This window comes from Primulina eburnea, chromosome 1, assembly GCF_022965805.1.
Source record: "Primulina eburnea isolate SZY01 chromosome 1, ASM2296580v1, whole genome shotgun sequence".
Taxonomy (NCBI): domain Eukaryota; kingdom Viridiplantae; phylum Streptophyta; class Magnoliopsida; order Lamiales; family Gesneriaceae; genus Primulina; species Primulina eburnea.
The window spans coordinates 53,864,503-53,888,603 of NC_133101.1; positions in this window are offsets into that span (position 1 = coordinate 53,864,503).

Consider the following 24,101-nt stretch of genomic DNA (forward strand, 5'->3'; position numbering starts at 1 on the left):
GGCATCATCTTCATGATACTTAGGACGAGGTTATCGTCGCGATAGATTCAAAAGTAAGTCTCTTGTGAGACGGTTTTACGAATCTTTATCTGTGAGACGGGTCAACCCTACCGATATTCACAATAAAAAGTATTACTTTTAGCATAAAAAATAATATTTTTTTATGGATGACTCAAATAAAAGATCCGTCTCACAAAATACGACCCGTGAGACCGTTTCACGCAAATTTTTGCCTAGATTCAATTGCCACCATTATTGAAATATATTTAGTATTTAAACATATATTCGGACTAACATTAACCATTGGAGAAACGACATGTAATGCTAGCTTCAATTATGGAAATTCTGCCTTCTTGTTCCTGAATTCTGAGTAAAAAGTGCTCCGATAAACAAATAATAGAAATGAAATACACAATGTGATTTTATTTAAATGGGGTATTAATGATTCACTAGTCACTAGGCAGGAAGACGAAAAGAATCGGAAATTTATGCATCTACTATGAGAAGTCATGAACAAGTCCTAGCGTGGAAATAGAGATTGCAAGAATAAATATTCGCCTTCGAAAACTTAATTAATTCTTTGAGAGTTTCTTTCTATCAGCACTTTCTCTAATTAAAGAGAACATCCAATCATTCTTCGAAAGAATCGAAACGTTTGCGATACCCAATTTGTATCATTTCATTTAATTACATAGTTAGAAGTATAATAATATTATTTCAAAAAATAGGGGGTACGCAAATAATAGAAAATAGAATGAAACAAAAGATAGTGACACGAGAATATAACCACATACGACTTGGGAAAGCACATAACATGGAGGGTTTTAAAGTAAAAGGTTTTTCTTTTGTTTTATTTATTTTTAAGTATTGGAGGTCACAGTTTGTCGAGCAACAATAGTAATACCATCTTTAATTAATTATATATATAAATTATCATTAATCATTTTTCCATCACTTTCTTTTGTCACACAAGGGAGCCAACGTGTAGACCTTACACACTAATTAATTAAATTATTGTCCATAAATTTAACTAAACTTTGTTATATATGATAATTTTCCTATTTTTTTAGAATTTTATTTCTGATTTATGGGAATAAATATTTTGAAGAAATATAGCTCCTCATCAGATTGATTCGTATATGCTGATGTGAAATGGATTTGAATTGAAGTTGGTATTATTGAAATAAATTATTAGTGTGATTGATTCGTTATTAGCTAGCTTGCATTGCTCAAGAAAAAATTGTTAGGAATAATTATCATGACCAAATATGAATTAAAATTGAAATTCTTAAATGAAATTGATATTTAGAAGGAAAAAAAACCTTGTAAATCAAGCAAAGAATTTGATGGGTTCGAAATGACTCAAATGTATATTTAGCCTATAATGACAAGACAAGCATATAATCATCGTGACAGAACAATCGAAACGTGACATTTGAATTTCAATATAGTTTAAAATATTTTAGTTGTACCTTTATCATCTCATCAGCTATAATATTTGATAAAACAACAAGCATGTCATCCTATATCGACGATGATTCAAGACCTATAACATCAATATATTCAAATTTTTTAAGTGATCATGAGTAATATATATTTTTTACAAATTTAAAATTAAATTTTAAAATCTTTAATATAACTTAATTAACTAGCTATGAATTTGATTATTGAGCATTGCTCAACTGTTTTGCGAAAATAATATATAATATTAATACTAACAATTTTAGTGTCTTTAGGGCCCCAAAATTGTGCAAGAACTGGCACAAAACAAGGAAAATGAACGTAATATGCATGGCACAAGCATCGATGAAAGTGAAAACCATGGATCCAACATAGGTATTCCCGTGAATGATTTAAATTAAATTCTCTCCATCTTAATTATACAGACTATTTTTTTTCGATTCTCCTAAATATATACTCTAGTTTTTACATTTAGTAAAAAAAAATTATTATTTTAATTAAAATTACCTTATTAACTAATTATTGCAAAAGATAATGATCGAAATAAAAAGTTTGTTCGTAAATTTTATTTTTTCTAATGATTTTTTTTAAAACATAAACTTGTCAATGGACGTAAATTGATTAAAATTATATATATATATATATATATATATATATATATATATATATATATATATATATATATAAATGAAATATAATCAGACATGTGCTCGTATGGTCTGTGCTTTGTTACCTAATAGTAAGACTAAATTAAAGTTAGGTTTTCTTGAAATACGCGACAACTAAATTTGTTTTTATCTTAATAATTAATACATGGTCTATCAGATGAATTCATATAATTTTTCATTCTTATTACATAATCACAGATACAATAAAAATAAATAATAATAATAATAAATTGTCGTTTTTATAAAATTAAAAAATATATAAATGGTATCCGTTTGTGCGTACGTATAATAAATAATATGTAAGGTTTTAATTAATAATAATGCATGAGTCATGTGTACTTTTTTGGACAAGAGGACATGTTAAGTAATTGAGATATCCTTAAAATAATGTATTATTATGTAAGGGACGAGTCCCCAACTAATTTCTCAAAAGCAGTACAAAATATGGACTTATCTATTTAATTCCTGTTCAGCCTTTCAAATACACCTCCTAATTTTTTAATTGGGGTTTTTGTTTGTTTATGGAACACGTTTAATTATGCCACTGTGTACTCCTCACTGATAAGACACCCGGCTCCCTCTCCAAACTTTCTGTTCTTTTTATTTCAATTTCTTGATAAATTTAAGATATTAGCAAAGTATTTCTTGATTATAGTAAATTCAAGCTTATAAATATACAGTTGTAATTAAAAAAATATATACTTTTGGGCACGTAATTTTGGAAGACTGTGTTAAAAAATATACAAAACAAATTACAAGATTTCATTAGTGTAAGAGAAGAATAGGATTTGAGACGAATTTGCGACCCAATTGTTTGAAGGAGTACATGAATATAGACACTGATGGAGCCAGAAATATAGTTCTATTCGAGTTAAAATTTTAAATTTTAGAATCTTTTAATATTTTAATTTATCTATCCGACTAATATCATATTATTCCAAAATTATACAAATTTTACATATAATTTTTTTTAAAAAAAATGAGCCACTCGGGCTAAATCCCAGGTATACATGCATTTGGCTCCGCCACTGAATATATATGCCGCATGAATCAATTCCGATACTAGCTAGGATTATAATGATCTGAAAAATGATATATATTTGGCACGATTAAGTTAATGAATGAATCACCAGAGTGATGGATGTTAATGTTATAAAAAAAGAGATTAGAGAACCATGGTTCGAAGTAGCTAGGTGTAGTTGGCTAAAATATATTGACAGCAGAGAGGACTACTAATGTGCCAAAAGAACAAATATTCTTTTGGACGTAATAATTGTTCTTCTTTCACATCAATCGCCACTGTGATAATTGAGCTGTTGTATAATTTAAAATATTTGAGCTGTATTATTGTCATTAGCTATAACTTTTGATAAAATAACAGACTTAGTCCTACAATTGATATTAGATTCAAGGTTGTATGTTCAATTTTCATTAATTTCAAGGACTACGGTCATTGAGAGGGGGAATTTAGTGGTAATAATTGTCATTTGTTGTTAGAGCGATTGAAACATAGCGCTTGAGCTGCTGAACATTTTAAAATATTTGAAGTTGTCCTATTGCTATCATCTATATTTTCTGATAAAATGACAAACGTCCGATCCTTAAAACATTAAACATATGCATTCATGAACCAAAGTTAAATTTTTGGTATCATAAAATCATAATTGCATCCGCGTGCATATTTACAACGAGGTATGGAATGTAAGTGGGGGGACAAATTAATGTCACACCTAGCTCCCATCAACTTTAAGAAAACCAAAACAAATTACGAAAATAATAAAAAAAAATATTCTTTTATTTGTACAAAAATTATATTGAATATATATATATATATATATATATATATATATATATGCTTTTATATATAATAGTACTTACTCCAAATAATTTAGTCGATATTGGCTCCTAGCTAGCTACTAATACAAACCGTTGGTAATCATTGAGCAAGACAAATACTATTTATATATAAAAGTGGTCACATCTAGCTGATATCTAATAAGGGAGAGACGTGTGTTCGATCCGAAACAAAAATCCATATCTCCATTGTAATAAAAATAAAAAATAAATAAAAATGACCTTACATTTTTAGACGTGAGTTCGATCTAAAACATTAATCCCACTATTTAAAGTTTTAAATTTTATTTAATGAAATAAATTAATAAGGTCGTGTTTGGTAACAAAAAAAAAAGTAATGATTTGAGAATCCAGGGTGGTGTTGGAGTGTGATTCGGACATCTGGCCAATCCGATGGCTAGTCAAGCAGACAAAGAGTTTGCACGTGGGTCCGACACACGTGCGCGGATGATTGATTATTTATCCAATGTTTGATCTCTTTAATCATGATTACAGGGTATTAAATTTGGTTCTCTCAATCTTAGCTGGTCTATGAAGAACCATTACTTCTAAACAAATTTAGTTCAACAAATCCAACTAATTTTTATCATAGGAATAACTTAATGTACTCATGTATTTGTATATTTTATAGCTACAATTTATACGGTTGAGATATAATAATTGCTCATACAATAAGTGACGTTTGAACTATTGTACGGTTTGAAATATTTGAATTTCACTGTTATCCGCACAAATGTTTAATCTTACGTGGACCCATAATTCGATTTATATTATTTGTAACTAAAATTAATGTTTGATTAACATTAAAAAATGTATAGATGACATAATACTCTCACTTTGAATCAGATTTATTTTACGATCTCGACCACAAAGATCAAGAAAGAAATTATCATTGCTTGATGATAGAGGGACAAATTATATGAGGAGCTTCATTTTTTTTTTGGATTAAGATACAAATTACAAGTAAAATATAGTTAACAACTCCCCTAAACACATATATAATCCTTAATTAATTTAAAATGTAGTCTGAATAGGAGGCAAATCCTCAAGGTCCAAACATAATATATGGACGAAAAATAATATTTATTATAAAACATTGGAGGCGATGTCATTTCAAGAGATTTAATGAAGGATTCTTGAGAGGGACATTTTTGTTTTTGTTTTTGTTTTTGTTTTTGAAGAAGATGGACTGGACTTAATAATGGCTATCATGAGTTTGGACTTTGAATTCAATTTATTTTCAAGTAACGTATATTCTTCTTTTTACAATTCGGTGTTATCAAATTTTAGTTTATTATATTCGTTTTCTCGATGTGGTGTCCATACGTCATTTATGCGACATGACACAATATAATACTGACATATGTAATGTAAAGTCAATATTATCGAAAAAACTAAAAAAAAATATCGACAAAAATCAAAATATATAAGATTAATATTGAAATTTGATACATAAATTATAATTTTCTCAATCATATCATAAATATAATTTTGTTTCTGACTCTAACATTTTGAATGGTTGGTCAAAAATTGCAAGAATCCAAAACTTGAATCGTAGAATGGAGCCAAGAGAGGTTAACTTCTTCACTCGGCAATTGACTGACTACAAGGAGACATGAAGCCGCGCATATACAAATAGCTAATTAATATGCATAATTCCACTCAAAATTGTCATATTGAGCGCAGATTAATACCCAAACCAGAGGAAAGTTTTGCTCCTTGAAAATACAATAATTAGGCAATTTTAAGTCCTACCATGATTAAATACGTCCAGTCAAAATGTCATATCCACTTCTTTTTCTAGAAAGTTGATAATACTTACTTGGTTTTCTTCATATTTTTTCTTTAGTAGGTATAGGGGAAAAAGTCTATGTATAAATAGATCTATTTGGGAGCAACATTGTATTTTCGCTTTATTATTCTTATTCTTGATTTTTTTTATCGAATTTTAAAAAAGTATTTTTTGTCATTTGATCAGGAACGATAAACTATTAAAAATGAATAACATTTTTTTACATTAATGATTTTCTTTTTCAATTATATATATATGAACAACATGTCCATTAATTAGGTTATGTCCAATTTACTTGAGGGAAGTTTGTTTTTTTCCTCTTCCGTGTATGCCTCTCCACATTTTTAGTCTGTTATATTGTTAAAATATCGATCCATTTTTCTCCACGCTACTTCATGACAACACTTAAAAGTTTTCTCTGTTACACTGTTTTAGTTTCGATTTAAGGTACGTTTTTTCGTTTCAATTTTTGGTTAATTTTTAAGTCTTAGTTAAGATTATGAGTATTGTTAGTATATTTAGATTGTAAGTTTTTTAAAAAAATTTATTAAATTATAAAAGTATTTTTTTCCTATTTTAACAAAAAAATAGCGACGGATTATGATATTGTTTAGCGACGGTTGCTAAACGTATAACTGTCGCTAAATTATCGATAGATTTTTTAACCGTCGCTACCGTTGCTAATTTTTGAAATTTTAGAAGAAATATTAACGGCGTACATAGTACGCTGCAGATAATTGTATTAATGACATGCATATGCACACATCGAATAATAATATTAACAACCTGCACACGTATGCCGCGGATAATCTTAAACTTTCAACAACTTGTAGTTGTGCAGCATGCAATATGCACCGCGGAAAGAAAATTTACGTGCTGCGAAAAACTATTTTTATTGTAGTGTTGTTTTCTTTTTGGAATTTTAATAATTAATAATTTGTTTTGTAATCATAGTAATTTTTCAATTTGGATATTTATGTGGCACTAGTTACGATGTGTTCAGTGTCACATAAACACAATATCAATAAAAAAAATTATAATTAATATAAAAGATCGTAATAATATTGAACTAAAACTGTAATTTGGAAAATTAAAGACCTAAATAACATTAAATGAGGGAATTTGTTTTTCAATAATTAAAGTCCTACAGTGCCTAAATACAGACGTCTACTCAAGGTCTTATCAACTTCTTTACAGAAAGTTGCTAATGCTTCTTGATTTTTTTCATTTTCTCCTATATTATTAGGTTTAGTGGAGCCAAAATTATGGAACCTGCAGGTTTATTTAAGGGTCTTACTGTTTTTTTTCCTTATATTATATATTTTAGTTCACAGAAGAAACATTTTTTCTTTATTTCTAATTTTAAAGAAAAATTAATATACGAGGATAAAGTATCGTTATTTATTCTTTGTTTTTTGTTATCTCCAAAATATATATATATGTGTGTGTGTGTGTGACAACTAATGTTTATTGGTTGTTAGATGATCACCATCATCATGCTGCCCCAAAAGAAAGAAAAAGAGAAGTCACTAAGCACAAATGGTTAATTGTATTATATGTTACGTTCCTCGAGATTTGAGTTTCAATTTGAGGGTGAAAAATTGCACAACGCCGGGATGTTTAGGATGTTACATTGGTTCAATGTATATCCCGTGACCGTAATTACTCCCGGTGTAGCATAGACTGCGCTAGAGAAAAATATGATATAAGTTGTAAGAAAACTTGTATCAGTATGTGTAATTTACCTGAACTATAGACTCAACAAAGAGAGAATAAACATGCATGCCTTGATTTGGGATATTGGGCATACGTGAGAACCATGATGAATTGGTGCATTGATTTCATGGGCTTCAAATTGTCCAATGTTTATTTCAACTTTTTAATAGCCCAACGTATATAGTTTTATTGAATCTTTTTTCTTTTTCTTTTTATCTTCTTGTTATTGACACTACAAGAAAAACGGCCAACGACAATACACTTACGACAACGGTTTTTCAAAAAAACCGTTGTCGTATAGTTTTTAACAACGGTTTTAGTAAAAATCGTTGTCGTAGGTGTGTTTTGACGATCGTTGTCGTAGGTGCGTTTTGACGGCGGTTTTGTAAAAACCGTTGTCTTTTAGGGGGTCAACGGCAACGGTTTTCTAAAAACCGTTGTCTTTTAGCGTATTTTTAGGGCAAAAGATAACGGTTCTATGAACTGTTGTCTTTTGGCGAGTTCTTTTGGACAATCGACAACGGTTTTTGAAAACCGTTGTCGATTAACGTGTTTTTTTTTACAAACTACAACGATTTTTTTTAAATCTTTGTCTATTAGCATGTTATTTTGGACAATCGACAACGGTTTTATTGGCGTGGTTTCGAACAAACAAGAACGGTTTTGGAAAACGTTGACATATTTAACGACTTATTGCGACAGTTTTAAGGAAATTCGTCGCATGTTTAAAGTTAGCTACAGTTTTACAACACCCATCGCTAAACATGCGATGGTTTTTCTACAACCGTCGCTACATTTGGTGACAGTTTTATGACAACCGTCGCTAATTTAAAGTTAGCGACGGTTTAACCAAAAACCGTCGCAAACGCTCTATAAATATTCCATTTTCGGTCCATTTTCTTCCACAATACTTTAAATTTTTCTCTCTTACATAATTTTATCACTTCACACAACACTTCAAATTTTTCTCACTACTTCATAAAATTTTTCTCATTACTTCATAACACTTAAAATTTATCTCTCTTACACGATTTTACTACTTCACAACACTTATTTTTTTTACACGATTTTAGTTCGATTGTTAGTTTCTTTTAGATTTATTAAATTATTAAAAGAATTTTTTTATTTTTTGAAACAAATTAGCGACGAAAATCATGATTAAAGACTGTCGCTAAAATTAGCGACGGCCTATACATGCTAACCGTCGCTAAAGTTAGCGACAGTTTAATAAACCATCGCTAATTAGCGAAGGTGTTGAATAAAACCATCACAAATTCTACCTACCACAACGGATAAAAACTGTTGTCGTTGAACGGACTTTCAACAACACCCTCAATTACAACAGTTTTAAAAATGTTACGACAACGGATAAAATCCGTTGTTGTATGCCGTTTTTGTTCTAGTGTAAAAATGTATTTTGTTATATTTTTCGGTCAATGTTTTTGTCACGTCCCGAAACTCATGGTCGATACCGAAGTTGTTCAACAATCACACAATCGAAAAACAACTAGTCTCGTAATACATTATAGACCGAAAATCGGTTTATTTCATAAATCACAAACAAAACCCATTGTCTTTACAACCAAATGAAATAGTAATGCGGAAGCGTTTTACAAATAAATAAACATAAATTCGAAATATCTATCTACTACTGATCTTGCACATCACCAGCCCCAAAATTGTTTTGCATCTTCTTCCTCAACCTGTTCTTCGGTTATCTGAGAGGGGAGAGTAAGGGGGTGAGTATTTTAGGAAATACTCGGCAAATGGGTGTCGAATTGAGTACAACATAACATGCATAAATTTTGAAAATCACATGACTTGCATAATATAATTCATATCACATTCATAACATTGACCAGGCACTGAGATTTTTCTACTTTATATGGTTTACTGATATTGGTCCATAATTTTTACTCCTCTAAGGGGACGATGTCATATAAAGGTTATAATCTCACTGTGTAAGGGCCATAAACATATCATATTGGGATTCTCACTCATAAATTTTGGTGGAAAAGGATCCCGTAAAAACCTCTTTCGAGAAATGGCCAAACCGGGTCATTTCTCAAGAACAATAGCTAAAGGACCAGATACTACCACTTGGATCTGGAACTTACATGTTGATGCTCACGATTTCGATAGCCATACCAGTGATTTGGAGGAGCATGCCTGAATACAGTCGAATCCTCACAGTGCCCAAAATATATGACAACCTACACAAGAATGGAGTATGAGAAGAATTTGTGCTCGACCACATTTTTCAAAAACAAAAAAAAATATGCATAACAAAATTTAATTTTTAAAACAAGCTCACTTATAGTATTCTTGAATGCTAAAAACGTAGGTCATGGCTTCGAGAATTGGGTCGCTTCTTGCTCCGTGCTTGGGCAACACTTCGGCTCGCTTTCTGGGCTAGCTTAGGACGATTTTTTAGCAGGGTTTCGGCTAGGACAGGCTGCTGGAATTTTGAAACTATCAGCTAGGGATTTTGAATTTTTGGGTGTGTGAGGAGTGGGTATGATGGCCTATTTATAGGCGAGGGGAGGAGGCTTAATGTGGCAGCCAAATCTTGCTCGTTTGGTATCAAAATCACACGATTTTCTTTCCATTTCGTCACCAAATCTTACCATTATTTGACTCCAATTATCCCCTTCCATTGCTGATAATTTTCTACCAAAAACATTGCTCTTATTCCATATTTTGCCTCTTGATTGGTTCTAATTTTGGTGCTGAATATTTGATCAAAATTCATTGATTTCTTGTGCATGGATTGATGATTTTTTCCATTGAGTACGCTTCCCAATTCAAATATGGATATACTTTTGTACATGTATGCAATTAACTTCATATCTATACAAGGTTGCTAGCCAAGTTTTGAAATCTAGGCTACATCTCATCATTCATGTATTTATTCGATTTTCTTATGTCTTTGACTTTCACAAATCTTCTATAATCTTGCAATTTTCCCTATAAATTTTCAAAATTTGCATGCACAAGTGTAGATATTATTAAGCTCCATCCTTAGAGATTTCCAATGCATAAGAATTTCCAATATATTTCTCATTTAATACAAGAATCCAATATCCTAATTTCCTTGCAAATATAAATGAGTATATCTCTTGTGAGACGGTTTCACGAATCTTTATCTGTGAGACAGGTCAACCATACCGATATTCACAATCAAAAGTAATAGTTTTTCATGGATGACCCATATAAGAGATCTGTCTCACAAAATACGACCCGTGAGACTGTCTCACACAAGTTTTTGCCAATATAAATTACAAAGTTTGAAAAAGAAAAAGAAAAAATCTGGTTCTCACAGTTTTAGTTTTCTTCAATATTGTGTTGATTTTTTGGCATTTATTTTCTACAAAATTAAGGCTCAATAATCAAATGAGAACAAGACAATGAAATAACTCAACCTTCTACTCTATCATTCCAATTTATTCTTGCGGACACAACTATCATTCCAATCTATCATTCCAATATATATATATATATATATATATATATATATATATATATATATATATATATATATATATATATATATATATATATATATATATATATATATATTGTCACGCCCCGGGACGGGGGTTGGTTGACACCGGTGTTGCTCTCAAATTTACGTTCGAAAACAACAAGGCTCAAAAGTCCAAAATTCAAAAACCAATCTTTTTGTTCATAATACTAAATGATTCATTATCTGTTACAACTCAAATACTAATGTTTTACAGCGGAAATGTAAAAAAACCATACACAACAGTATCTTAACAGATGCAGCGGAAATAACATAAACTAGAATCAGAACTGAGAAATATCAGTCTTTTTCACCAGTCCCAAAACTGAATCTGCTCTTCTTCTTCTAATATTTCTTCCTCGTTCTTATCTGAGATGGTTTTGGTGGGTAAGTGATATGATCGTCACTCAATAAGCGAGGGCAAGAATAACTCCCAGTTTTCGAAATCATTTTCAACAGAAACAGTAATACAAATAATATACAGAAAACTTTTTAGTTTTAGAACATGAATCGGTATCCAGAACAGAAATGCAAGTAAGTAAGCACTGAGCACGTTTGTGAATCTCATGGCTAACTGATATCAGTCCCCTATATGTTCTCCCCTCTAAGGGGTGAGACCAGAATCAGAAATCAGAATTCAAAAATATTCAGAATATATATTACTACCATTAGTTCACTAGGTTTCAGTGCTTCAAAAATCAGAGACCAAAATACATATACTTTGATTCAAAACAGGAATATCAAACTGATTTCAAGATATAAACATAAGCCGACTTACTGTAATTTGTTAAAAAGTTTTGGTTGAAGTCTAGAATCTGCTTGTTCTTGCTACTGGTTTCTACTGCTCGAAAATAAGCACTTTCTTAGCTCAAAAATTCAAGTGATAATCTCAAGATTTGTGTAACACCAATTCAGAGGTTTGAGGGTGTTATTTATAGGCAGAATTCTGACTGTTAGCCTCCAAATTAATGGTCATAATCTGACATTAACAACCTTTATTCCATGTTAAATGCTTCAGTTACAAGTCATAAGCTGAATCAGTAAATGTCTGCTGGAATCTCGCTCTTCTGCTGCTGTTTTCTGTCTGCTGAAAAATACACGTCTGCTGGAAAAATAACAGCTTCTGAAATATTAATAGCTGTTGAAATATTGTTAGCTTCTGCTGAAATTCTTGGATTGCTGCTGAATATTGCTAGCTGATGTAAAATGCTAACTACTAGAATTTTGGGTTCACATATATGATTTTTTTAAAAAAAAATTCTAAAAATCACCAACAATCATATTTTTAAAATCAATCATAATTCTATAAATTAACCTCATTACCCCTTTAAAAAAATCAAAATTTATTTCACTTTCATTCCAAATGATAAAGATTTCTTATTTTTTCATTTCATTTTCAATCTAAATACGAAAATGGATCCTTAAAGTAATGATGATAAATACTCATTCACCACTCTTTTTAATCCTCGATTGGTCTTTCCCAACCTCAATTCACAGACAAGCATATGTTGAAATTTATGTTCAGCCAAATTCAGTTCTCCCAAAATCTCATTGAATTCGGATATCCGACTTTTGAAATCACGTATTCTAAACATAATAAAGAAAGGAAAATAAACAAGGTCGTTGCTAAAGCTAACGATGAGATGAAAGCATCACAAAGAAACATTGGATGAAGACTGGGTTGAACATATTTCAAAGGCATGGTGCAACGGTTCTGCTAATCCGACATTTGGCATTGATCAATGAAACACTAGGTTTTGAGGATTGATTTGGAAGGGATATAAACATGACTTGCCAAAGAGATGCAAAATACGTACATGAGAAAAAATGCGTCAACATTTCACAGATTTTATCTTTCCAAAACAAAATAAGTGAAGTAGAAGCACTCAACCAAAGTGGATCGTTGTTTGAGATGAAAATATTCTCAATATTTTATTTTATTTGAAATTCGACAAATTCCTAATTGGTTTTTCTTTAGTATGCCCAAGCACAAAAAAATTTTGAGCAAGCTTATGGCAGTCCATGATCAGATGAGAAAGCTGAAGGATAGGATTTCGAGAAAGCTGAAAGATGATGATAGTGGATATTCAAAGGAGTTTCAGGATTCAATCAAGAAGTTGAAGGATATTGATAGTGAATTCTCTCAATATCCTCTCTCTACATGTGAAACCCAAATATTTTTTGGAGTTGTAATTATTAATTGACAACATACATATATGATTATTTTCTAATTATGTCAAATAATAATAAAATTGAAAATATTTAATAATATGTAGTATGCAGAAAGTTTTACAAGCCGATAAATACATGAAATTCAAATTCCAATGCAAGATACATATTATATTCGAAATTTAGTGTTGAATATCAACCTAATTTGTACGAGATATTGCATACAAGACAGTTTTCTCAACAATAAAGCTAGAAAATTTGCAGTACAGTTCAGATACATTATAAATACGTACAAGAAAGCAGTTACATTCAGCCATACAGTCCATGAGAAAATTTCGAAATTCAATACATGGTATACACGTTTTTATGTTACGATATTATGTATGGAAAAATCATATCTAATTATGGAATAATATCCCAAAATTATGGAATTTGAATCTCGAAATTGGGGAATGAATATCACTTGAATTATGGTAAGATTTTCACCTCACCCCTATAAATACAAAATTATACTATTCAAAATTTCACACCATTCAATCACTCCAATCTTTCGAAATTGTGCTCTCCAAATTTTGTCAAGTAGCGAAGCATAGTTCCAAGGAGAATTCGAAAATATCAGTACACGGAACCCCTCCATGTTTTTTCATCAAAATCTGAGGTAAGTGAGCTTGTTTTAAAAATATAATTTTCGTTTATGCATTTTCGTTTTTTTCGAAAATTCGGTCGAGTGCAATTCTCATTCTACTCCATTCTTGATACGATTGTCATATTTATGTGTTGCACTGTGATGATTCGATTGGATATGAGTGGGAGTCCCAATACAAAATATGTTATGATCCTTACAAGGTGAGATTGTAACTGTTGGAACATTTCATGTTAGCAATCTTGATTTTGATGTACTGATAAATTTACCTAATTGCGCAGAGCTGAGATCAGTTACGACTGTCAAAATCGCAAACTAAAGACGTCAAACTGATCGCACAAACTGAACCAGCCGAACTGAAATTTCAACGAACTGTTCAATTGATTGTCCAGCTGATAGGTGATTCAACAGGAGAACTTCAAAAGCCCGACCAGCTAATGAAGAGCCCAGCTAACCAGTTCAACTGAAATAGTGAAATCAGTTCAACTGACACGTCAACTGATATCACCAGCCCAACTGAAGATCAGTTCATATGACTAGTTCAGAACATCAGTTAGAACCAATCAGTTGCATATCAATACAAGCTTATCTAAGTGGATTTCAGCTCAACACAAGGGTACAAATCAAAGGACAAATTATAAACGTTGCAGCAGTACTTAAAGTCTAAACGTTCCAGAAAGAGTCAGACAGTACAAGACACACATTTCGAGGAACAGATTCAAAGCTGCAACAGACATATTTGATGAGTCTTGATGCACGATCACATTGTCTTTATAAATACAAGACCAAGACCATCAACAAAAACACAACAGATAACAATACATAGAGAGAAAAGGAAAGAACATGCTGAAAAGTTTTATCAGCTTATCAGAAGCATTCAGCCCAGATTTGAGTGAACACTTCAACTTGTTTATCGGCTTAGATTAGAAACAAAATCCCTCAGTGTGTGAGAACACTTTCGTGTTATATTAATTGTTCAGTTCTCACACAAGCACACACAATCGCTCACATATATCAAAGAGTAGAGCTAATAGAATCAGTTGAGTGAGTCTTGCACAAAGACATTAAACTTGTATATATAGTCTTTAACACATAGACGTTAAATAAGTGTTGGATGTAAAGTGTTGCCTTCAGTCTAGACTAGGAGTTCATTTAGGCAGTAGCGTAAGTCCTAAGTTGAGTGGGTTTGTACAATGTGTTGTATAAATCAAAGTCTTCTAGTGGATCCTACCCAAGGTGGTAGAAAGGGTGACGTAGGAGTAGTTGAAGTCTCCAAACATCATAAACATATCATGTTTTATTTTTATTTAACTGCTTGTTTTTGTTCTTAACTTATTTGATCGGTTCAGCTGATATCAGTCCAGTTCTGTCCATAACTAAACTGATATAAGCCATAATTGATCCCATGTAATTTTCAGTTATTCAGTTGCACAAGATATAAAAGCGATCAGCTTTCTTAACAAATGATTACTTCGAGTATTTTCTGCTTGGTTTAAAACTAAACTCAATCTAATTTATCGGTATTTACATTCTTAGAACACAAGCTATTGCAGCTCATTGAGAATATTTTGTTTGAATCACCTTCCAAGGTGCCCTCACACGATCCATCAGTAATCGTTATACGGCCTCATCCCATTAGCATGATAATTAATTATAAATAAGCTACCTAGGCTTTCAAAACAACATAATTTACCCTACAATCAGCCGAATTCACCAAGCACACACATACATCAATTTTGAAAATTGAGGGAAGAAGAAAAGCTAGGATTCTTTGTCGTCCGGTCGTTCGTCTTCGTACCCTCACCAACGATCGAATAATCGAGCGTTATAAACGCAAAGACACGTTTTCTATACCCTTTCAAATATCATACAAATCATAATATGTGTGTTTTAATTGATTATGATGAAAAATACGTGGGTTTGATTATTTTACGGTATGATATGTATTTTCAACATTTTTATGATTTTACGCTTGTTTTAAAAGAATCATTATGAACCCAATAGACACGTTGCAAATACATGATAAAATATGAAAAATTATGGACAAAACATGATTAAATTTGAAGGGAATTTGTGCTGGAACCGTGGGATTAAAATCAGAAAAGGAACCATGAGTGTGTTGGTTTGTGTTTGATGCAAGGGCTCGGTTGCTTTGCATGGTCCCTTGGGGCTTGGCCAGAGCTGGCTGGGGCTCGATGAGGGTCAGGTAGAGGGCCTGTTAGAGTCCTAGGGGGCCAGGACTCGAGCTGCCGGGCTGGGGAAGAGTCCTTGCTGATTAGGACTCTTCCCGAGGGGGTTTTATGGTGTGGCTGAGAAGAGGGGCTCACGGCTGATCTGGGGCAAGCCAGGGTGGTCTGTATGGGTCCCAAGGAGATGGTAAAGGGTTGTGGTAGGGGCTGGAGTGGAGTGATTCGCCGCTGGCTCGACTGGAAGGAGATTAACTTGAGGGAAGCAAGAAAACGCGCAGGCTGTTTTTTTCTGGTTCCGGAGATTCGCTGCTTGGGTCCAGGGCTTGGGCTGGTATAGGTAGGGGCTGGTCTGGTCCAGTGATAGTGAGGGTCGTGTGGCTCGGTGGTGGCTCGGCTGGAAGGGGCCTAGACTAGATTAGAGTCCTATTGCACCAAGGAAACTCACGCACACACGCATACATATTGGGTCTCGGTTCCAGGATTGATTGGGTGAGCTAGGGGCTGGTTATTTAGGTTGGGCTTGGTCAGTAGGGTTCCTAGGTGGTTTGTCTAGGTTTTGGCTTGAGGTGGCTCGGGCGTGGCTCGAGTATTTTGGGAGATGGCTCGGTGTGTTCAATTATGTGTCAATTTCAAAAATAATAGAACTAAAATTGAATCCATGGGTCCAATGGTGTGGCTCATGACTTGGAAGGGTAGAATAAATACCACAAATGTTATGTTTAAAATTTGGGATCAAAATAATGAGTTTTGGATTTATCCGGGATTTAATCGCCTCACAAAAAGCTAATTAAATAATTAATTGAAAAGCCTAGTTTTAGGCTTTATAAAATTATGAAAAATTTATATTTAAACTTAAATAATTATTTAAGGTAAGCTCATGTTATTAAATGTGAGAAAAAGATAAATTCGAGAATTTTTACGTCCAGGGGCAAAACAGTAATTTTATACTTAAGAAAATACGTAAACGCTTGGCAACGTCCCGAAGGATCATAATGCTTGTAAAATGATATTCTATGATTTAAAATGATGATTTTGATGATAATATGTATTTTTATGATATATGGTAAAGCTGTGTAATTTATACTGTTTAAAATGTTATTTTTGAAAAGCTGTCATATTTTATTATTTTTAAATAACATGAAAAATATTTTGAGGGGTGTTAATTGACTGTGACAAAATATATTATTTATGATGTATGATTTAATAAGGATGTCGTGAGGGGAAAAGGTCCCAAAGAGAACTCATTTACGGGAAAAGGCCCCAGAGGGAACCCATTTGTGGAAAAATGCCCCGAAGGAACCCGTCTATGGGAAAAAGCACTCGAGGGAATCCCGACGATCGTATTTCCATGGTGGAGCCTAGTGCACACCCCCATGGGTCATGTAGAGCCGAAAAATGGTCAGTCGACCAAATGATAAAAGCTAGTCACTTTCAAGGATCAAACTTCACCCAAAATGATATATGATTGAAAGCTTATGATAAAAATGATTCTTATGATATATGATTTATGATTGTAATGCCCGGAAATTTAATCCTAGTAATCGGTAATTATTGATTTATAATTCGATATGATTACGAAAGGATTAATCGGGACACGAAATAAGAGTTCATATAACTTGTGTAAGTTTTGGACAGAAGTAGTGGCGCCCGAGCGGTAGATTACGACCGCCCGAGCGCCAATGTTCAGTAGGAAAATGCTTCGGGCAGAGACTGTGGCGCCCGGGCGGTAGATTGTGACCGCCCGAGCGCCAATGTGCAACCAGGAAAGGAGTTGGACAGAAACTGCCGCGCTCGAGCGGTAGTTTATTACCGCCCGAGCGCCGACCGAAATATGTGAAATGATGCCACGTTTCTTCAACCGAACCATTTGATATATATATACGTAAATCCCTCATAATTCAGAAAAAGAAAGGTAAGAATCGAGAAAAGGGGTCAGTGGAAGTTCACAGAAAATCCTTACGCCTTTTGTAAAAAAATCCGTCCGTCTGAATTGTAATCCGACTTCAGTACTGTAATCCTATCGACGTAGGCTACACTTTGACGTAAGTTTTTCTACGTTTTGACATGCTTTGAAATTATGCTATTGTCAGAATTGAATAGGATTCATATATGATGTTCTTGACATGTTAGACATCATAGAATCGAAGTCAGATTAAGAAACAGACTGATTATGGAATTGTTATGAATTTTCTGGAGTATATTGATTTATACTGGACAGATTTGAATTGTGACGGGATTACGGATTGTATTGGATATGAGTTATAGATTGTAACTGTTATCTGGTGAATTGGTATTGACGGGGATATTAAAAATTGTACCGTTATACCGTTGATTTTGAATTAAATCCAGATTGATCAGATTATTATGGAATTGACTGGTATATTGATATGAGATTATTGATATTGTCAGTACCAGACAGATTGTGAGTTCAGGACTTTGACTGAGCCAGGAACCGACGAAAGAAAGGTATAAGTCAATGTGGTATTGGGAGATGGACTTGAGTCGGTTTAGACTTGGGTTTCCCTAAATCACATACTTTACTTTATTGCATTGATATTTGCATTGATTGATTGATATACTTGTTTTCTTGAGTTATAGATTACAGGTATTAGAAGAGTAATCTTATGACAGAAGTGCCGTTAGTGGTGGGATCACAACGGGCACATTGCACGATGTCATAAGATGGTGTATTGGCGGTTGTGCCAAAGACTGTCACTGGATATTTGGCTATCGATGTGGATAGGATGGTGGCTTTTTCTATTACTGTTAATCAGTATTGTATCGATGTGGATAGATTAGTAGCTCTTCTAATACTGTTAATCGGTACTATATTGATGTGGATAGAATAATAGCTTCCTCTATTACTGGTAATCAATACCGTATCGATGTGAATAGAACTGGAGTCTTTTCTATTACTGTTGATCGATACCATATCGGCGTGGATAGAACTGGAGTCTTTTCTATTACTGCTAGTCGATATCTAATGCCAACTTCTGGAATCGGGATCCCTAGACTAGGATTGAGTCTAGTCTGAATGATGTAGCTACGAGTATTGTCGACAGTTTGATATTGATTATGTTTCAGACTTTGTTACATATATCTGTTACCTGATTACATGCTTTATATTGTTTATATGATTGCATGTTTCGTTGATTTATACTGGGAGTATATTCTCACCGGTTTATCCGGCTGTTGTCTTGTCTGTATGTGTACTTGACAACAGGTGGGACAGAATCAGGGTCCAGGAGATGAAGAGAGAGATCGTGATTAGAGTGGTGGCACCGGACTTGGACTAGAGATAGGGTTGAACACTTGATAGTAGTTGTCAAACCCTAGTTTGAATAAATGTGTTGTAATACAGGACTTGTATTTTATATACTGATATGTATATATGTTTTAATTTCACTACGTTCCGCATATAAAAAAAAATAAAAAATTAGACCCTGTTTTTAATTGATTAATTAGTCCCAATTATGATTAAGAACTTGATTAGCGTCCGGGTCCCCACAACAGGTGGTATCAGAGCGATAGATCCTTGAGACTGAGATAGGAGCTAGTGAGCGGGGTAGATTGAGGTTTTCTTTCCTGCTTTTGATTGCTAGCATGATTCCTGTTTTAATATATGCTACCTGAATTATCTGAATGGATCAGCTGTAAGATGATCCGAGGAGGCTTGAAACAGGATTATTGTTGGACTTGCTAACCCTTTTGGCTATCAGATATGCCTCCGAGAAGAATGCCAGAACAGGGGAGTACCTCAAATCCTCCCATGGATGTGACACCTACAGCAATGGAGAAATTGCTGAAAAGATTTCAGTCATTCCATCCACCAACTTTGAAAGGAACTGAGAATTCCGTAGAATGTGAGAGTCGGTTGGACGATATTGAATCGTTGTTCGATTCCTTGGAATATACTGAGGAAAAGAGGGTGAAACTGATCGGACACCAGTTGCATGACGTTGCTAAACACTGGTGGAACACGACAAAACGGGCTTTGGAATTACGAGGTACGGCCATTACCTGGAATGTGTTTAAGACAGAATTTTATCTACGGTTCTTTCCAGTTTCATATAGGAAGGACAAGGGAGCCGAGTTTGCAAACTTGAGACAGGGCCAGTTAAACATTGAGGATTATGTGGCTAAGTTCTCTACTCTGCTCCGATTTGCCCCTCATGTGGCTGGGAGTGATGAGGCCGTTGCAGACCAGTTCATAAATGGTCTAAATCCTGAAATCTTTACCCTGGTGAACACTGGAAGGCCAAACAATTTCACTGATGCTCTGAATCGAGCTAAGGGAGCCGAAGCCGGATTGATAAGACAGAAAGAGGCTTCGTTTGTGCCTTCAGTACCGAGTTCACAGATGCCTCCACCATTTCCTCGATTTGAAAGTGGTAGTGGAAGTGGGAAGAAAGACTTCCTGAAAGCTAAGGGGAAGAAATTCAAGAAATCTGGAAGTAGCTCATCCAGTTCGAGTGGCTCTAGACAGACTGGTCAGGGCCAGAGTTACACAGGACCATACTGTAGCACCTGTGGAGGGAAGCATTCCACCGAGTAGTGCCGAGGAGTGTTCGGCAACTGCCGCATTTGTAAGCAGCATGGACACTTTGCCCGAGTGTGTCCACAGCGTGGTGCCCAGGGATCCCAGGCTGCTGAGTCGTCTAGATCAGCGGCTCAGACAGGAAGACGATCTTCTGCCGTTCATTCCTTTCAGCCAGCACCGTCTACTCAGCCACAGCAGAGGCCAGGAGGGAGCCAGACAGCGAGCCAGCCTCCTCGACAGCAGGCCCGACTATTCGCTTTGACTGAGGAGCAGGCACAGGAAGCACCTGATGATGTCGTGGCAGGTAACTGTTTTAGTTTTGGTTATCCGGCATATGTGCTGATTGACACTGGTGCATCGCATACTTTTATTTCCGAGAGATTTGCATTGAGTCATGCATTACCTATTGAGTCATTGTCTGCGGTAGTGTCTGTTTCTTCTCCGATAGGAATAGGTTTGATATCAGTGAAATCTGTGAAACCTTGTAGACTGCAGTACGATGGACATACGATTAAACTAGACTGTATTGTGCTTGGGTTATCTGACTTTGATTGTATTATCGGTATCGATATGTTGACCAAGTACCGAGCTACAGTCGATTGTTTCTACAAGATAGTTCGATTCAGACCTGAGATGGCTGAGGAGCGGAAATTTTATGGTAAGGGTTCTCGTTCTAGAATTCCTTTGATATCTGCAATGAATATGACTCGATTGTTGCAGAAAAGAGCGGATGGATTCCTGGTATATTCAGTTGATTTACTGAAATCGAGCCCATCATTGGCGGATTTGCCAGTGGTGTGTGAATTTGCTGATGTCTTTCCAGACGAGATTCCTGGATTACCTCCGATGCGAGAGATAGACTTCAGCATTGAATTGATGCCAGGAACAGTTCCGATTTCGAGAGCTCCATACCGGATGGCACCGATCGAATTGAAAGAACTGAAAGAACAGTTGGAGGATTTACTGGCCAAGGGGTACATTAGACCGAGTGTGTCTCCTTGGGGTGCTCCAGTACTGTTCGTGAGGAAGAAAGACGGGTCGATGAGACTTTGTATCGACTACCGGCAACTGAATAAGGCAACGGTAAAGAATAAATATCCATTGCCTCGTATTGATGATTTATTTGATCAGTTGCAGGGTTCTTCGGTGTATTCCAAGATCGACTTGAGATCTGGATACCATCAATTGAGAGTCAGGGACTCTGATATCTCTAAGACAGCATTCAAAACCAGGTATGGACACTATGAGTTTATTGTCATGCCTTTTGGTTTGACGAATGCACCGGCGGTATTTATGAGATTGATGAACCGCGTCTTTCAGAAATATTTGGATGATTTCGTTATCATATTCATTGATGATATATTGATATATTCAAAGAATATGATTGAATATGCTACTCATCTGAGGACTGTGTTGAGAATTTTGAGGGCAGAGAAACTGTATGCTAAGTTGTCGAAATGCGAGTTCTGGTTGAAACAGGTGATATTTCTGGGGCATATTATATCAGGGAGACGGTATATCAGTTGATCCCAGTAAGGTTGAGGCAGTGATTTCGTGGCCGAGACCGACATCTGTACCAGAGATACGCAGCTTTATGGGTTTGGCAGGATATTATCGCCGATTCATTAAAGATTTTTCGAGTATTGCCAAACCGATTACACAGTTGACTCAGAAGAATGCTCCATTTGTGTGGACAGAAGACTGTGAATCCAGTTTTCTTGAGTTGAAAAAGAGACTGACCAGTGCGCATGTGTTGACGATTCCTTCAGGCACTGGTGATTTCGTCGTTTATTGTGATGCATCTCACCGCGGATTAGGTTGTGTTTTGATGCAGCGGGGGCATGTTATTGCTTATGCCTCGAGACAGCTGAAATCCCACGAATCTCGTTACCCAATTCATGATCTTGAATTGGCAGCCATAGTCTTTGCCTTGAAGATATGGCGACATTATTTATAAGGTGAGAAATTTGAAATCTATTCTGATCATAAGAGCTTGAAATATCTGTTTTCGCAATCAGAGTTGAATATGAGACAGCGGAGATGGCTGGATTTACTGAAAGACTTTGATTGTGAAATCAAATACTATCCAGGGAAGTCCAATGCAGCAGCAGATGCGCTGAGTCGAAAGGTATGTGCACTATCCTTATCGACAATAGGTGTCTCGAATTTGATAAAAGACTGCTGTTTGTCTGGATTAGCTTTTGAAACAGATTGTCAGCCTCTGAGATTATGTGCAATTCGAGCTGAACCAGAATTGATAGTAAGAATCAAAGAGGCACAGAAAATTGATCAGAATGTACAGAAGTCGATTGCGATGGTTAGAGCTGGACATCGATCGGAATATCAGGTTCGAAATGGTATTTTGTATGTGAATACTCGTAATGTTGTGCCAAATGTTTCAGATTTGAGACAGCGAATATTGACAGAAGCGCACAACAGTCGTTTTAGCATTCATCCTGGTGGCAGGAAAATGTATAACGATTTAAATACACAGTATTGGTGGAAACAAATGAAATCTGATGTGACTGAATTTGTAGCCAAGTGTCTGAATTGCCAACAGGTGAAAGCTGAAAGAAAGAAACCAGGAGGATTATTACAGAGTTTGTCGATTCCTGAATGGAAATGGGATCACATTTCCATGGATTTTGTGACACAATTACCGAGATCCTCCCGAGGTTCTGATGCGATTTGGGTCGTGATTGATCGATTGACCAAATCAGCATGCTTTATTCCATACAAGATGACCTATAGATATGATCAGATGGCCGATATTTATGTTCGAGAAGTGGTGAGACTGCACGGAGTGCCAAAGTCGATTGTTTCAGACCGTGAACCTCGGTTTACATCGCACTTTTGGCAGAGTTTGCAGCAAGCTCTCGGTACAAAGTTACATCTTAGTACCGCATATCATCCACAGACCGACGGACAGTCAGAACGGACGATCCAGACATTGGAAGATATGCTAAGAGCGGTAGTGCTTGACTTTAGCACTGGTTGGCAAGATGCATTGCCACTTTGCGAATTTTCGTACAACAACAGCTATCAGACGAGTATTGAGATGGCCCCATTTGAAGCGTTGTACGGAAAGAAATGCAGATCCCCATTGTATTGGGATGATATCTCTGAAGTTCCTGAGACTGGACCTGATATGATCAGAGATATGACTGAAAAAGTAAAGTTGATTCACAAGAAAATGAAGGCAGCCCAGGACAGACAAGCCAAATATGCCAACCTCCGACGTAGACCGCTGGTATTGAGGCAGGAGACCGGGTGTTCCTGAAGATTTCACCTTTCAGGGGTGTTGTCCGATTTGGAAAGAAAGGGAAGTTGTCTCCACGATACGTCGGTCCTTATGAGATTCTTGAAAAGATAGGAGATCGAGCCTATCGACTTGCATTGCCGCCTTCGTTATCCGGAATACATGATGTCTTTCATGTATCTATGCTGCGGACATATCTCCCTGATGACTCGCACGTAATTCAACCAGACGAGACTGAGCTGGACGAGACATTGAGTTATGTCGAGAAACCGATCCGGATTATTGAT